General features: G+C 33.6%; 1 protein-coding gene across 2 annotated transcripts in view; it reads left to right on the forward strand.

Annotated features, from left to right (window-relative positions):
- Positions 1-981: 981 nt before the first annotated feature.
- The window catches only part of LOC129246129 (putative polypeptide N-acetylgalactosaminyltransferase 9), a 210733-nt gene continuing 192224 nt past the window's right edge, over positions 982-19490 (forward strand). For both annotated transcript variants that reach the window (XM_054884690.1, XM_054884691.1), the window contains exon 1: positions 982-1406. The gene's annotated coding sequence lies outside the window, so the exon portion shown is untranslated. The remainder of the gene's footprint in view (positions 1407-19490) is intronic.

Consider the following 19490-nt stretch of genomic DNA (forward strand, 5'->3'; position numbering starts at 1 on the left):
TAATTTCATGGCTAGAGCGTTGAGACTAATCCGCTTAAAATTACCTAGTCGACGGAGACTCTGGATCTTTATTCTCCACATCGCTGTAGAGCTCATTATATAGTCTGCGATACTCGCATCATCCCGCTTCATTCAGTGGTTTGGGCACCTTAAGGGCCGTTCTCATTGAGCCTCCACTCATATCCGCTCGATTTTCGGTATCAATAAAGCCGACTACATACTTCACACTGAAGGCTGCTGTGAAAGTGAGGTGATGAGGTGTGGTTTGCTGATAAAACTTGTGCGTGGTACAGCTATTGCTATTCAATTCTTACAAGCGCATCTACAATATCGTGAACCCATTTTTCACAACAACATAATTCAATTTTATAGAGTTGTTACCGCTTTTATCTTAACTACAAAGGGTGCATGTTTTAACCTCTGCAATGAAAAAAACCAAAAAAAAATTACATAAAGGTGAGAAATTAAAAAGCAAAGCGACTAAAAAACCTACAATTTTAAATGAGCAAGCCAAGTGACAAATTTCGAAAGCGTAGAACATAGGCCATTCACACACACACACACACACAGTAACACACAGTAACACACTAATACACGATTCTCGCTTATCAGAAGACAAACATGCATATTTAGAATTTTACTAGTCAGTTGCTTTGAGGGGCTGGGGTCTAACAAGCACGAAGTATAAGCGGTCGAGGTATTCACTAAATTCAACTGGTACTGGGGCGGAAAGAATCTCGAAGAGTTTCAATGGAAAAGTGGCAACAAAATGTTTTGTTTTGATAAAACGCTTTTATCAAACTAATACACATACAAATATTTATACTATACGTATGCATGCGTACATGCATGGATGTATGAGTGTATTTTTATCAGCTGCATTGCTGCGCCAGTCGACGAGCTACAGTTGGTTCATTGGCTGTGCTCAAATGTAAAAGTCTTTGAATGTCAGTTGCGTGCTAATAGACGGTGGCATCGGAAGTTTGTATGAAAATATATATGAAAAAGTAAAGAGTGAAATAAATGCAGAGTACAAATACAAATTAAAAACGCACTCTGAATATAGGCGGTTGATGACGTGTGTGCCGTGGAAGGACAATTGTGGCGTCGCTAAATTGTAATGGCGAAAATGTGATTGGTAATAAAAATAGTGTTTATATTTTACTGAAAAATATTTACACAGGTGTGAGAAATAGAAAGAAACGTGTGTTGAAAAAGCAAATTTAACTAAGCTGTTTTATCTTTTAAAATAAATAGCTTACAAAAAGTAAAGTAAACTAAACGAAAGGGAAAATAATAATTAACGGAGAATAGTGAATTGTTAAGATACTGCAGATTGAGATATATGAAGTTTTATGAAGGCGAAATTGTGACTTAATTTTTGAACGAAAATCAATTAAATGCAGGTAACCACTTTTGAATGTTAAATTATACTGCCTATCAACATTTTCCCCACAGATAAGTTATAAAAATTCACTAGGGATGTTAATCCCGAAATTCATAAAACGTGAAATAATTAAATTCCAAAATATCGGAATTCATAAAACCGGAAATTATTAAATTCCGAAATCCCGAAATCCGGGATTTCATAAAACTCGAAATCATTAAATTCCCAAATTCATCAAACCCGAAATCATTAAATTCCAGAAATCCCGAAATCATTAAATTCCAAAACCCGAAATTCATAAGCCCGAAAACATTAAATACCGAAATTCCGAAACTTATAAGCCGAAAATCATTAAATTCCGAAATCTCGAAATTTATAAAACCGGAAATCATTAAATTCCGAAGTCCCGAAATCCGGTAATTCATAAAACGCGAAATCATTAAATTCCGAAGTTCATAAAAGCCGAAACCATTAAATCCCGAAATCACTCTATTCCGAAATTCGTAAACCGCGAAATAAATAAATTCTGAAATATCGAATTTATTTATAAAACCTGAAACAATTTTTCAAGTTCAGGTGTATGAAAGATTGTTAATGAAATTTTATTCGAAGAAAGTTCACAAAAAACTAGTACGAATGGGCAATATTGCCAATATGAGAATACATGCAAGTTTTGTTTTTGTTTTTCACGTCAAATTTTTACTTAAAATCTTTACTCTTCATAGTTACTGTAAATGCTTTGCTATATTTACCAGCAAATTTAATAAGCCAAAAACTGTTTTCAGGCAAAAAAGAATTTAAAAAAATTAAAAAAAAAATTAAGTAAATAAATAAAAATAAAATAAGTATAAATAAAAATCAAATTAATAAAAAAAAATAAATATTAATTAATGATGGGCACTCACGCACGTCGGCTCGGGGTTCCTCAAAACGACCTGTGCAGATACTGCGAGGACGAAAATGAGGAAGTATCGGGCAGACATTTGCTGTGCAGTTGTCCCGGTCTAGCCAGAAGTCGACTCGCTCTTCTTGGCTCTCCAACAATTGCCAATCTTTCAGTACTCTCGAACCTGAAAATCGAATCTCTCATCAAATTCTCGAAACGAATTAATATCTTTGACCAAAATCTACAATAAAAATCTCGGTTAGGTGGGGAAATCATATAACATAATGAGCTTTAGGGCAACACAACGGACCCAACTTGCGGTCTATGTGGCACTCCGATGCGGGGTCACCCTTAAACCAACCAACCAACCAATTAAATAAATATAAATAAAATAGGCAAAAATAAAATAAAATGAATAAAAATATAACAAAATGCAATCAACAAAAATGAAATAAAATAATAATAAAAAATAAAAATATAAATAAAACTGAAATAAATAAAAATAAAATGAAAACATAATAAAAAACAATAAATAAAAATAAAATAAATATAAACAAAAATAAAATAAAATAAATAAAAATGAACAAAAGTGAAATAAAAAAATAATTAAAAAAAAAATAAATAAAACTGAAATAAATAAAAGTAAAATGAAAACATAATAAAAAATACAATAAATATAAGCAAAAATGAAATAAAAAAAAAAAAACAAAATAAAATAAATAAAAATAAAAGAAAATAAATTTAATAAAAATAAAAAAAAAATAAAAAATTAAAATAAGATAAAATAAATAAAAATAAAATGAAATTAATAAAAATAAAATAAATACAAACAAAAATAAAATTAAATAAAAGTATAATAAAATGCAATCAACAAAAGTGAAATAAAAAAATAATAAAAAATAAAAAAATAAATAAAAATAAAACAAGAATAAAATAAAATAAATATAAACAAAAATGAAATAAAAAAAAAATAAATAAAAATAAAAAAAAAACAAAAAATAAATAAAAATGAGATAAAATGAGATAAAATAAATACAAATAAATTAAATATAAACAAAAATAAAATAAATAAAAATATAATAAAATACAATAAACAAAAATGAAATAAAACAAATTAAAATAAAACAAAATAAATAAAAATATAATGAAAGACGTACAAAAATAAATAAATATAATATAAATTAAAATAAGTTAAAATAGATAGATATAAAAAATAATGAAATAAAATAAAGTACTTAAAAAGAAAAGAAAATAAACGAAAAAACAGACAACTTTTCATTTGTATAAAGTGGCTTATTGCTCGAACATTTGTAAGTTAACAACGGCCTTTGTCCCTTAATTAAAAGTTTTATGTAAACGAATATGCAATAATGAAGATAAGCTTCGTTGGCATAAACACTAATTTAATTGTAGATGAACTAATATACTTTTTCCGCAAGCAACTGAATAAACAATAACTCAATTTGAAAAATTATAAAATTGCAATAGCCAAACTGCAGCAAAGTAAATAACGAATTTAATGAAAATGAAAGGCAGGCAATACGAGCACTATGATGAAATTCTAAAACCTAAGTAAAAAAATTAAGTAAACATATTTTTTAACTGTAAATAAGACAGTAAACAAATAAAGGCCCGATCGGTTTCAATAGTGCAATAAGGCATACGTTTAGTTGTTTGTAGAGCCGAATTTACAAAATTTAATTTAATTTAAAATGCAAATTTCAATTTCATTTATATGTGCGTATACATGAACAGCACAAATCAATTTATTTTCTAGACTGTCATTGGTGTGCTATGAATGACTCTAATCTATATAACCAGAAGGTGTAGATGCTTCTATAAATATTACTAAAAAGCTCTGTTAAAATAAAAGCGTCAGCAGAGACCCCGAAGTTCACTAGTAAAACATATCTGCCTTAACGAATTTCTTGCCATCATCTTGTCTTCACAACAGCTGTGCTTTCGTAGTTTGACAATTCAATTTTCATTTCGCCGCGCCATTTGCATGCCCATACATAGCCATTTGATTCGCTGGACGCCATTTTGAAAATGAAATGTTAAATATGTATATTTTTTCCCCCCCCCGTGGTTCCTAGGAGGAACATAGGGCCTCAACAGCAAAGTGGAATTTAGGTTTATTTAATGCTAGAAATTTGATTTGTCGCCATGAACGACCTGCTTGAAGCGTTTCTGTTTCATCTAATCGTCTCCACTTGTTGGATGGTCTCCCACGCCTGCGGTTTCCTGCCAGTTAAAAGCTACATTCGCAATATCTCCATGAAGTTTCCAAAGTGTATGCCCAATACATTTCCATTTTCGTCGCCCAATATCGAGATGGTGTAGCCGTGTGGGGTAAATACCTCGCCTTGGTCTTTTCACATTTCATGTGAAATTTTATTTTCAATCCGATTATTTTTAATCACTCTTTATTTACATTTTCACCATCGCATTTAAACTGTTTCAACAGGTACGGGGTTCAACACTCCAATGTAAACATTTACATAAATAAATACAGTAGAATCCATTGTTTTATGCAGACAGCTGAACAAATTGACGCATGCGACAGTAAACATCGTAGATCAGAAATAATTTAAAATTATTTTGTGTTTTAATTTGCGAACATTGCTCGAATAGCGTCCAGAATTGAGGCGCCTTCAAGCTCAAGCTTACTCCAGGCCAGCATTGTAACCAATCTGCTTGTGTGCAGCTGATCTGGCATTTTTGGCTGGCTTAGACTGGCAGTGCACGCGCGCAGGCATAGATGCGGTCCGTAGATCTGCGTTTGGCAGCATTAGAGCATTTTATGTGGAGCGATTTCATGTCAAGTGATCCGGGTATTTGAAAAATTGTTATCAATTCTTTAAATTAGTTTCTTTGTAGGTTTTTGTATACGGTTTTTCAGTAAGAGCGCTTCAACTTTTGAACTTTTTTGAATAAAACACAATCGGTTTAACTTTTTTAACTAATTTTTTTTTTTATTATCGAGTTTGAACATATACATTTAAGTATGAAATTCACCGCGTGCACGGTTTACGAAGTCCAATCGTTGAACCCAATTCTCGACCACTCTTTTGCATAAATCGGCCGAAATTCCAGCAATTTCGCGTTCAATATTGGCTCTGAGCTCACAAATCGTCGCCGGCTTGTTACTGTAGACCAATGACTTCACATAACCGCAAAACGGGACGGCTTGTTAAATGGACCGTAAAATGGCCGTAATGATCTTAAAGTAGCAGCAACAGAACGATTATTTTCATAAAAAATTTGCACGATTTGCAATCGTTGCTCAAGTGTGTAGCGTTCCATGATGAAATGTATACTAATGAAATTTACAAATGACAAGCGAAAAATTAAAAATATTGCGTCGTTCGCCCTCCCTATTTACTAATTTTGAAATTTTTTCAATATTGAACATTTTGCTAAAGAACTTTTTAAGGTGAAATTTTAAATATTTCTATAATTTTTTTTAATAATCTTTTAGTATAAAACAAACGCTTGAACGAAACTTTTTTGAGAAAACCAAAAAACTGTGAAAGTTGTTTTAGCTCTTTTTTATTATTTGTTTGCGGATCTCTTCAACTTAAAAAAAAAAAATATTTTCTTTTTTTTGTTTAGTTTTGAAGGATAAAAAAATTTAAGAATTTTTTGTTTGAGAAAACTGAATTTAAAAAACAAACTGAATTTTTTAAAGCCTTTTAGCATTTTCGCAATTCTATATATACCGTGTTTAGGATGAAATAAACTTTTTAAATAAATTTTTTGGAAACACTTGAGTTGGTAAAAAGTTTTTTAAGTGAAATATGTTAGGCTCTTTTCAACATTTTAAAAAAAATTTTATTTTGTACATATCGTACAATTTTTTGGGAAAACGGAAACATTTTTGAGAAGTATTTCATAATTTTTAAATTTTGTCAATATTGAAACTCTGGTAAAGAGTTTTTGATATTTAATATACTTCGGTTCTTTTCAATATTTTTACAAATCATTTTTTTTTTTTATTTCGTAGGATAAAACAAATATTTACTCTTTTTTTTTTTTGGAAAACCGAAATTTTTTTAAGGTTCTCGTTAGCATTTTCGCAAATCTATACCTTTTTTTCAATTTTTTGGAAGCAAATATACTTTTTTTGTTTGGGAAAACTGAAAATGTTTTGCAAAACATTTTGTACTTTTGAGAATTATTCAATGTTGAATAGCAAAGAGTTGGTAAAAAGTTGTTTAAGTAAAACATGTTCGGCTCTTTTCAATAATTAGATAATAGAATTTTTTTAACTTTTTTTTTTAATTTTGTACATTTTATAAAGTTTTTGGAGAAAGTGAGAGATGTATGAAAAATATTTAATAATTGTCATATTTATTCAAAGTTAAAAATTTTAGTAAAGAGTTTTTAAAGTTTAATGCACTCCGGTTCTTTTCAATGTTTTTACAAATACATTTTTATTTTTATTTCTTAAGATGAAATATACTTAAAAAAAATTTTTTGGAAAACTGAAAAAATTAAAAAAAAAATTTAAAAAAATTAAAATTTCTTGAACGTTCAAAATTTTGGTAAAGTGGTCTTTAAAGTTTAATATACTGCGGTTCTTTTACAAATTATTATTATTTTTTAATTTTGTAGGATAAAATTAAACTATTAAAAAAAATTTTTTGGTAACACTAATGAGCAAGGTAACACTAATATGAGCAAGGTAACGGCAATGAGCAAGGTAACACTAATATGAGCAAGGTAACTACATATGAACAGTAATGAGCAAGGTAACACTAATATGAGCAAGGTAACGGCAATGAGCAAGGTAACTACATATGAACAGTAATGAGCAAGGTAACGACACATTTTTTCGTGCGTGCAGCCTGTTAAATCGAATTATAAGACGTTATCACGTCAAAAAATTGTATAATTTTATGATGTTTTCAACGTTGAAAATTTTGGTAAATAGTTTAAAAATATCTTCGGGTCATCTTAGTATTTTTACTAATTTTTTGTAATATTTTTTTTATGTTTTAGGCTAAAATAAACGTTTAAACGATATATTTCTTAGAAATGGCTAAAAGTAATTTTGAAAAAAAATAAATAATATTTCTTTGCTGTTCTTGGCAAAAAACAAAAAAACATAGGCACACAAAAAACTTGATTTTCATAAAATTAATTAATAAATTAAAATAAAAGCAAAAAAATGTTGAATAATTTAATTATACATTTTCGCAAAACCCAAGAAGTACGTCAAATTTGGTGTGCCTAAGTTTTTGTCGTGATATCCATTCGCAGTAGGTTCAAGCCCACATGACTCAAGTACACATAACAGAAGTGAAACTTTCAAGACAGACAAAGAAAAATGGAGATACCGGAGAGAGAATGAGACAGAGAGAGAGAGAGAGAAAGTATATATATCTAAATAAATTCACAACATTTGCAGAGAATACAAATAGACAAAATTTACAAAACACGGAGAAGGGTCAACCGGTGTAGGGAAAAGCCTGAAACAAACCATGTCAACAACGCGCACTACTCCGAGCGTTTATGACCCGCACAAAAGCAGCGATTCCAGGAGCGCAGCAACGGCACACATTACCGCAAGGCAATACCAATAAATCCAACGCATTGTAACCAATCTGCTTGTGTGCAGCTGATCTGGCATTTTTGGCTGGCTTAGACTGGCAGTGCACGCGCGCAGGCATAGATGCGGTCCGTAGATCTGCGTTTGGCAGCATTAGAGCATTTTATGTGGAGCGATTTCATGTCAAGTGATCCGGGTATTTGAAAAATTGTTATCAATTCTTTAAATTAGTTTCTTTGTAGGTTTTTGTATACGGTTTTTCAGTAAGAGCGCTTCAACTTTTGAACTTTTTTGAATAAAACACAATCGGTTTAACTTTTTTAACTAATTTTTTTTTTTATTATCGAGTTTGAACATATACATTTAAGTATGAAATTCACCGCGTGCACGGTTTACGAAGTCCAATCGTTGAACCCAATTCTCGACCACTCTTTTGCATAAATCGGCCGAAATTCCAGCAATTTCGCGTTCAATATTGGCTCTGAGCTCACAAATCGTCGCCGGCTTGTTACTGTAGACCAATGACTTCACATAACCGCAAAACGGGACGGCTTGTTAAATGGACCGTAAAATGGCCGTAATGATCTTAAAGTAGCAGCAACAGAACGATTATTTTCATAAAAAATTTGCACGATTTGCAATCGTTGCTCAAGTGTGTAGCGTTCCATGATGAAATGTATACTAATGAAATTTACAAATGACAAGCGAAAAATTAAAAATATTGCGTCGTTCGCCCTCCCTATTTACTAATTTTGAAATTTTTTCAATATTGAACATTTTGCTAAAGAACTTTTTAAGGTGAAATTTTAAATATTTCTATAATTTTTTTTAATAATCTTTTAGTATAAAACAAACGCTTGAACGAAACTTTTTTGAGAAAACCAAAAAACTGTGAAAGTTGTTTTAGCTCTTTTTTATTATTTGTTTGCGGATCTCTTCAACTTAAAAAAAAAAAATATTTTCTTTTTTTTGTTTAGTTTTGAAGGATAAAAAAATTTAAGAATTTTTTGTTTGAGAAAACTGAATTTAAAAAACAAACTGAATTTTTTAAAGCCTTTTAGCATTTTCGCAATTCTATATATACCGTGTTTAGGATGAAATAAACTTTTTAAATAAATTTTTTGGAAACACTTGAGTTGGTAAAAAGTTTTTTAAGTGAAATATGTTAGGCTCTTTTCAACATTTTAAAAAAAATTTTATTTTGTACATATCGTACAATTTTTTGGGAAAACGGAAACATTTTTGAGAAGTATTTCATAATTTTTAAATTTTGTCAATATTGAAACTCTGGTAAAGAGTTTTTGATATTTAATATACTTCGGTTCTTTTCAATATTTTTACAAATCATTTTTTTTTTTTATTTCGTAGGATAAAACAAATATTTACTCTTTTTTTTTTTTGGAAAACCGAAATTTTTTTAAGGTTCTCGTTAGCATTTTCGCAAATCTATACCTTTTTTTCAATTTTTTGGAAGCAAATATACTTTTTTTGTTTGGGAAAACTGAAAATGTTTTGCAAAACATTTTGTACTTTTGAGAATTATTCAATGTTGAATAGCAAAGAGTTGGTAAAAAGTTGTTTAAGTAAAACATGTTCGGCTCTTTTCAATAATTAGATAATAGAATTTTTTTAACTTTTTTTTTTAATTTTGTACATTTTATAAAGTTTTTGGAGAAAGTGAGAGATGTATGAAAAATATTTAATAATTGTCATATTTATTCAAAGTTAAAAATTTTAGTAAAGAGTTTTTAAAGTTTAATGCACTCCGGTTCTTTTCAATGTTTTTACAAATACATTTTTATTTTTATTTCTTAAGATGAAATATACTTAAAAAAAATTTTTTGGAAAACTGAAAAAATTAAAAAAAAAATTTAAAAAAATTAAAATTTCTTGAACGTTCAAAATTTTGGTAAAGTGGTCTTTAAAGTTTAATATACTGCGGTTCTTTTACAAATTATTATTATTTTTTAATTTTGTAGGATAAAATTAAACTATTAAAAAAAATTTTTTGGAAAGCGGAAAAAATTAAAAAAAAAAGAGGTTGTCTGTAAAGCCGGTTTACTGACGATAGCTTAACGTGATAACGTCATAAGAAAATACTGATTGAATGGTTGCATTTTCAAAAGAAAATTTTAATTTTATTTGTTTGATAGATATTTTGTATGGATATAGAGAATGAGTTAACATTAACATAACATAATATAACATAACATAACATAACATAACATAACATAACATAACATAACATAACATAACATAACATAACATAACATAACATAACATAACATAACATAACATAACATAAGATAACATAACATAACATAACATAAGATAACATAACATAACATAACATAACATAACATAACATAACATAACATAACATAACATAACATAACATAACATAACATAACATAACATAACATAACATAACATAACATAACATAACATAACATAACATAACATAACATAACATAACATAACATAACATAACATAACATAACATAACATAACATAACATAACATAACATAACATAACATAACATAACATAACATAACATAACATAACATAACATAACATAACATAACATAACATAACATAACATAACATAACATAACATAACATAACATAACATAACATAACATAACATAACATAACATAACATAACATAACATAACATAACATAACATAACATAACATAACATAACATATCATAACATAACATAACATAACATAACATAACATAACATAACATAACATAACATAACATACCATAACATAACATTACATTACATTACATAACATAACAAATTACCCCGTATTAAAGCACTTATCAACAGCTTTCATTTGATACCCATATTGTACATACACAACCAAAGGTTACCCGGGTCCACGTTTTGACCTATATCTCGAGACCCCAGTCACGGAGCGGCATGAAAAATACTCTGTACTAAAGCATTCACCAACAGCTTTCATTTTGTACATACACGTCCGAAGGTTACCCGGGTCCACGTTTTCACCTATATCTTGAGACCCTATCTACCAATAGGTATTCAAACTATACGGAAATCATCTTCAATACCTACTTAACAATGTGTGTAAGTTTGGTTTAATTCGGTTCAAAGACACGGCGGGTCCACGTTTTGGCATATATTTCGAGACCCTAGTCATCAATAGGTATGAAAACTACCCCGTATTAAAGCACTTATCAACAGCTTTCATTTGATACCCATATTGTACATACACAACCAAAGGTTACCCGGGTCCACGTTTTGACCTATATCTCGAGACCCCAGTCACGGAGCGGCATGAAAAATACTCTGTACTAAAGCATTCACCAACAGCTTCAATTTGATATCCATATTGTACAAACACATTCTAGGGTCCACGTTTTGGTCTCTATCTCGAGACCCTAGTCACGGAGCAGCATGAAACATACTCTGGACTAAAGCATTCACCAACAGCTTCCACTTGATACCCATATTGTACATACACATCCGAAGGTTACCCGGGTCTACGTTTTGACCTATATCTCGAGCCCTATTTCCAAAATGAAATATAATCCATGTTACTCGTGGATGATGTAGCTTTCGAATGGTCAAAGAATTTTTAAAATCGGTCCAGTAGTTTTGAGCCTAGTCATTACAAACAAACAAAGTTTTCCTCTTTATAATATTAGTATAGACAACATATCTTATAAGGTATATGGTAAATATTACCATACATTTTTTCCTTCATATATAATAAAAAAATTAATAATTATAACATTAAAACAACAGGTATTATTAACAAACTTGGTTTTATTTTAAATTCTTCAAGTGAATCAAATTAATAATAATCAATAAGAAGGCATATGCAAATACAAATACGTGAATTTATATATGTACATTTGCGCATATACATACATACATATATACGCTCACTTAAGTAGGAGAGAGCAAGATATCGAACGTTGCCGTTCGTTTGCTTTGTCGTTCGTTCCGCCCTTTCGCTTGCAGTTCATTCAATGCAATGAGCAAGGTAACGGCAATGAGCAAGGTAACACTAATATGAGCAAGGTAACACTAATGAGCAAGGTAACACTAATATGAGCAAGGTAACGGCAATGAGCAAGGTAACACTAATATGAGCAAGGTAACTACATATGAACAGTAATGAGCAAGGTAACACTAATATGAGCAAGGTAACGGCAATGAGCAAGGTAACTACATATGAACAGTAATGAGCAAGGTAACGACACATTTTTTCGTGCGTGCAGCCTGTTAAATCGAATTATAAGACGTTATCACGTCAAAAAATTGTATAATTTTATGATGTTTTCAACGTTGAAAATTTTGGTAAATAGTTTAAAAATATCTTCGGGTCATCTTAGTATTTTTACTAATTTTTTGTAATATTTTTTTTATGTTTTAGGCTAAAATAAACGTTTAAACGATATATTTCTTAGAAATGGCTAAAAGTAATTTTGAAAAAAAATAAATAATATTTCTTTGCTGTTCTTGGCAAAAAACAAAAAAACATAGGCACACAAAAAACTTGATTTTCATAAAATTAATTAATAAATTAAAATAAAAGCAAAAAAATGTTGAATAATTTAATTATACATTTTCGCAAAACCCAAGAAGTACGTCAAATTTGGTGTGCCTAAGTTTTTGTCGTGATATCCATTCGCAGAAGGTTCAAGCCCACATGACTCAAGTACACATAACAGAAGTGAAACTTTCAAGACAGACAAAGAAAAATGGAGATACCGGAGAGAGAATGAGACAGAGAGAGAGAGAGAGAAAGTATATATATCTAAATAAATTCACAACATTTGCAGAGAATACAAATAGACAAAATTTACAAAACACGGAGAAGGGTCAACCGGTGTAGGGAAAAGCCTGAAACAAACCATGTCAACAACGCGCACTACTCCGAGCGTTTATGACCCGCACAAAAGCAGCGATTCCAGGAGCGCAGCAACGGCACACATTACCGCAAGGCAATACCAATAAATCCAACGCCGGAACGGATAGCACTTTAGAGTACGCGCAAACACTAGCCAGGAAATGGAAATAATCGGCAAAAAGTAGGCACAAAAAAATGCCAAAAAAATTGGGAACAAAAAACGCCCCAAACAGTAGGCGCCAAGGAAATATAACGCCAAAAAGTAGCCACCAAAAATATATTTCCTACTAGTTTGCACCAACAAGCAAGCGCCAAAAAGTAGGCAGTGTTATTTCTCACTAGGAATTAGCAACCACAAGGAAAAACTCAGGAAAAATAGCCTAAAGTGTATCTAAGATATATATAAGTTATAGCTCTCTCTCTCTCTTTTCCTCTACGTTACATCTTTTTTCTCTCTCGCGGAACGAAAATGCCCAAAACGTTGCATGGCCTTGAAATTTTACTCTCTATTCTCGTTCGTCCATCGACACCTAAGAAGTTTCACTTCAAAAAAAAAAAAAAAGATTATGAAAACTAGGCTAAAATAAGGCGATGACTGCTGTCTGCAAATAATCCGGAAACTCTCATAAAATCGCTGGCAAACAATTTTTGAAATGTTTTTGCCGAAAACGCGCTAATACTTCTGCCGCATGGAGTTGGCAAGAATTTTAGTAGGTTCCTCTATTCGTAGCAGTAAACGGAGTGGCACACCAAAAATTGCAGGAGAAAAGTGGTTAAAACACGTGAAGAAGGGTGAGAAAAGAAATCTTACATTTCCTCATCTTATCCATTCTTATTTTATCCTAACTAGTCTCATCTGGGCGGCCGCCGTAGCCGAATGGGTTGGTGCGTGAGTACCATTCGGAATTCACAGAGAGAACGTTGGTTCGAATCTCGGTGGAGCACCAAAATTAAGAAAATTATTTTTCTAATAGCGGTCGCCCCTCGACAGGCAATGGCAAACCTCCGAGTGTATTTCTACCATGAAAAAGCCCCTCATAAAAATATCTGCCGTTCGGAGTCGGCTTGAAACTGTAGGTCTCTTCATTTGTGGAACAACATCAAGACGCACACCACAAATAGGAGCAGGAGCTCGGCCAAACACCCAAAAAGGGTGTACGCGCCAATTATATATCTATATACATATAATCTCATCTACACAATTTATCTCCTCCCTTAACGCCTGTGCACCGAACTCAACTGATTCTCGTTATTGCCAATCACTTCTGCAGCATTCTGCATACCCTTGTCACCAGTCAAGTTCAAGTTAGCGCCCCTAAATATATCAATGTGCACAACGCATTGCTGATACTAGCACCCCCTCCCCCTTACACAACCCTCTGCCTAGATAGATTATTTATTACTCTGATTTATTTATGGATTCTCCAGAAAAAAATTAACTAGCGCACACAACGAGTCAGCCACCCCAGCACTCCCTTAGGCTACCAATGCTAAAAAATGTAATTAATTCATGCTGATTAGCAGCTGTGTGAAAATACGTAACCTTAGTTAAGTAATTTTACTTTTGGACACTTCGATGGCAGCCAGTCCCATTCAGATTAATTACTGAAGCGTACGTCCTTCTGCCGCACTCACTCAGCTTGATTGCTGTGAGGAGATATAGAAGGAGATATACGACTACTGTATACAGGTATGGACTCATTAATTATGCGATATTATTGCTTTTGTTGTTGCTTTCGTATTTAATTTAGACCTGTGGCAGCATTAAGTTAACACTTTACTGTTGCCCCGACTGCGACAAGCCAAGCGAAGCTGATACGCTCAGTGCCGTGATTTACGTGGAGGAAGTGCGGCTGGCTACTGCTGATGCTGGCATTCCTATTTTCGCTTAGACTACAGTGGCTTAGTAAACATCGATATGCACGTGGCTGTGTACATAAATACAGTCACCCGTTGAAGTTTACACACAAGCACGCATACAGTGGCAGTGGCATGCATAATTAATGATGTGTGCATAATTAATCAATTCATCAGCACCAATAGCGTCAACACTCTAACTACATATATGCTAGAACATACACTCATACACTCACACATACATACACACCTATCGTCCTCTTATTTACTAGTTGGGGAAGTTGCTGGTGCGAAGTAGTACTGGACTTCATCAACATAATCGATGTGACAGTGCAAACAGCAGACAATAACAGAATGCAAAACCAAAAAAAAAAAGCAAACCAACAATAAAAATAATGAAATATGTTAATTATGCTCGGGGCACCTACGAAACATTAATGGTTTGCTCATAGCAGTTTTCAGCGCAAGCTGGCTTCGACATGGCCGTCAGTTAAACAGTCAATGGGCAATAAATAAATACTTACTGACCGTGCAAAACGGCAAAACCACAACAAAAAAAAAAAAACATAAAAAAAAAATCAAAAACACTGGAGCAAAATTTTATGCTTTGTTCGTGAACAAAACCGCAAATGTTTTGCGTATACAACAACAATGAAAATATGACCATAATAAAAGCAACAATTGAGGAATTTACAACCAACGAGTCGTTAACAGCACTCGAAACCAAAGCGATTTCATTGTCGCGTTTCTAATTTACAAGTTCGCCAAGTTGCATTTCATTCAGCTGAGGTTTCATTCACGTAACATTTCATTCAAGTGGCTGTGCGGAAGTCAAACAAGAGTACAAAGATGGCGCACCGAGAGTAGAGTTTGCCTTATCTCCAAAGAACCCTAGTCGAAATGGGAACGGAAATGAACATTAGATGAAACTGTGGAACTGCTTATTGTACAATATATTCTAAATAATATTGTGTGGAGTGTTTTATACAGCTAACAAACCTTAAAGCTAAAGAAATTGTCCCTAAAAAGGTACGTTATACCCCCTGTTCAGAAAGTACCGGGAACGTTTCATTTAAACGAACCGCGCACGTGGGAACCGGTCCATATTTTTTTCTTATGTGAATAGGACTGTAAGACACACATCTGTCACTTTTTAGCACCATCGGATCTTTAGTGTCTGCCTGGCCGGCCGAAAATGTGGGCAAATAATTCTTGGGTTTTCCATGACGATAACGCGCCATAGCACCGAGCCCAAATTGTGTTGAATTATTTGACCACCAAACACCAAGCAAATACCAACGTGCAAGCACCGCATTCACCTGATATGGCGCCGTGCGACTTCTTTTTGTTTCCCAAGTTGAAGTTAACACTTCATGGAAGGAGATTTCAGTTGATAAAGGAGATCAAAGAGAATGCGACGAAGGAGCCATCCTTCGTCGGCCTATCAGGGAGGACTGGATTAAATGTTGACACATTATTTAAATATTCCCGGTACTCTCAGATCATAGGGTATGTGCGCTCAGTTGGCAAGTCTTTCACAGAGTCTTTCATTGTCTTAGTTGTCAAGTTTCTGAGAGCTTTTCAACTTCTACAGCTCGAAGCTTCTTCAATCACCTCAACCCTCAACGATTGCTCGTTAAGAGCGCCCAGCTACGGCATTGATGGCTTGTGTTTCAAAGCTAATGTCCATCTCTACAGCCTTTCTCGTTTCCTCACTGCGAGAAATCTCCTACTCTCTTTCTCTAAATCCTCAGCGATCGTACTTGCGATCCTGGACGAATGAGTTCAAATTGCCAGCTAAAGTTTAAAGCCGACGTCTCACCAATACCGACTGTAAAAAGCGCCAAACTATGATGCGGTCACCTTTGATGGTTTGCTCTTCTTCTTAGCACAAACGATTGCAATTGCCAGTAAGGTTCAAAACCCCAACAAGATTCTCAAGTCTTTAAACAGTAACACTTGAAGCAAGTACAAAGAACTGTTGCTGGCGACATTTAACAGAATTCGCCAACCCGTTCAGCAGCGTCCATTTGGTCGCTTGATACTAGAGATTCGCAGTGGAACAATTTCCCAACTTACCAGAATGCTGCCTTCAGAACAGCCACGGTATGCCTTCGAATGTCTCTCCTAAGCATAAGCACAGACGCTCAACAAGCAATTCCTACTGCGTTGCTATCGCAGGAACCAACTCTGCGGGCATTTTCTAAAGGCTCAGAGGTTCAAAGACTCGCATCTGTTCTCATAACCGTTGCAATGCCAAGCACACAATCGGAAGCATTATATGCGACATTTAATCTCCTTCCAGTAGATCTGCAGACAAGATATATCGCCCGCCATGCGGCAATAAAGTTGAACACCTTAAGTGAATGGTCAAACACGGTGTACGGCTACGGTAAAATCCTAGCTGGCATTTCGGAGCTTCCCAGACTGGTGGACTATGAACTCCAGCTTACAAATGCTACTACAATGCTAGCGACCCTCTTGCTCGCAAGGGAAAAGTGGGAATGGGATGATAAAAGACAGGATGAGTCCATTAATGTGTACACAAATGGCTTAACGCTCGATGGCAGGGTGGGTGGAGGTGTGTATTCAGAACATCTGGAGATCTGCTTTAGTTTTCGGCTTCCCGACTACTACAGTGTCTTTCAGGCTGAACTGATGACAATAATAAAAGCCACGACATGGGTACAATATGATGCGATACTTGGAGATGATATCTACATTTTCGCTGATAGACAGGCGGCGATGAAATCCCTCACAAAGCAGTCGACAACCTCTAACGAAGTCATGAAATGCCGCACATTTGTTAAGAAAGAGAGTTGAGTTATTTCACTTTAAGGTAATATGGATTCATAGTCAGTGTGTCAATGCGAGTAACTGTAGAACCGATGCACTTGCGAGACTTGGCAGCGAATTGACTGATAAGTACACAGACAGTGGCATAGGCATACCCTTACAGACTTGTGAGCTACTTATTTTTGAAGAAATGGGAAGAGCACCGAACGAAAGATGGCCAAATGAAATCACCTGCAGAGTAGCCCGACAGTTGTGGGCGACTCTCAATGATAAACGCACAGAGTCTCTGCTACGCTACGCAAAAATAAGCAGACTAATTTCCGTTAAAACTGAGCACTGCCTAATAGGCAGACATGCCGAGAGGATGGGGATGGAAACACATGACTTCTGCAGAAGCTGCCATAGAGCAGGTCCAGATGTAGATTTACCATTTTCGGTAAACAATTTTTTGATGAATTGGAAGATCTCACTACTGTGGAAATTAGGGATGTTGTAAAATTTTTTAAATTTTTTAGGAGAGGCAAGTTCCCCAAGCGGCATCACAATGGGCTATGAGCCTAAGTTGGTTCCACGGTGGGTACCCACGGCTTTAACCTAATCTAACCTAACCATTTATTCGCACCCAACTAAAAATTCTTCAAAATATGAGCCGTTACAAATCTTAAATATGATATTTAAAAATATTTCGACACTAGCGCCACCTGAAGAGTAAAATTTTTAGTACAGAATGTGGCCTATAACCTACCCAAAGATTGTATCTACTTATCATTGAAACTCACAACAACTTCAGTTTATTCGTTCGAGAGATTAGCGCTTTCAAACAGATAGACAAAATTTTTAGACAGCTCTTATTTTTCTGCTGCATTCTCTACCTCAACTGCAAACTTTTTTTTTCTAATATTTTTGCTGTGCAGCCACTTGCTTGTTTTATTATAATATGTTTCATTTAAGACACCCTGTATTCAACTTTGTGCGGCCGCGGTTGCCGAATGGGTTGGTGTGTGACTACCTTTCGGAATGCGTAGGTTCGAATCGCCGTGCTTGAAACACCTAAATGAAGAAAACAGTTTTTGTGATAGCGATCGCCTCTCGGCAGGCAATGGTAAGCCTCCGCGTGTATTTCTGCCATGAAAAAATCTCTTCATAAAAAGCCAATCTGGCGACAGGCGACAAACAGCAGGAAGAGCTCTGCCACACACCTAACTGAAGTGTACGCGCCGATTATTTATTTATTTTTATTAAACTTTGTGCATAATTTGCATCTCAACTCAAGTCTCAACTCAATTGCTCTGCTTTTTATGTCAACAGCACAATTATCCGCTCGCTGTCGCCGTCGGCGGACAATTATCCTTTCGTTATCGCAGTCGGTGCACTAATTACACTGTTAACGAACAGCACAACAGTTGATCACTTAACAAGCCTTGTTGAGGCTGTTAAAGCCGTCGTTGTTGAATTTAATTAAGCTTCAATTTTTTGCTTGAATTACGCGCATTGCCAATTTTCAGTTATGGCCCATTATCTTAACATTTATGGCAACAGTTACCAGCGACCAGCGACATCCGCATTAACGTTATTTGCATTATTACTCGTTTGTGTATTTGGAATTGAAAAAAATTTAATTCTTTAATTTCCGTGTTTATTGCTCGCATTTTTGTGTTATCTTTTCATATCATTTCACCCACATTTCTGTTGGCTCGCGTTTGCGTTGATTGCATTTTTTTACCCACATGCAATTAAGTGAAAATACGTGCGTGGATTCTGCAACATGCAGATATGAGTATGCTTTTTTTATGAGTGTGTGCGTAAGTGCGCGTGTGTGTGTGCAGATATGTTTGTATGCATTTCATTTGTCTCATCGCCATTCACTTTTTTGCAATACATTTTTTGCTCTCTCCCAGTTGCTGGCTCTCCCCTATTTTGCTGCTCTTTTAGCCAAGCGAATTATTATTGCGGATTTTTATTTAAATTTTTATGAATTTTTTACCTTTAATGACTTTTTATTATTTCAGCGATATTTGCCATTTTATTTATTACTGTAAATTGCTGAATGCATTTTCATGCATATTAATCAACTCATTATAACTATTGCAAAAAAATGTTCTGCTGTTACACACACATACAC

This window comes from Anastrepha obliqua, chromosome 4, assembly GCF_027943255.1.
Source record: "Anastrepha obliqua isolate idAnaObli1 chromosome 4, idAnaObli1_1.0, whole genome shotgun sequence".
Taxonomy (NCBI): domain Eukaryota; kingdom Metazoa; phylum Arthropoda; class Insecta; order Diptera; family Tephritidae; genus Anastrepha; species Anastrepha obliqua.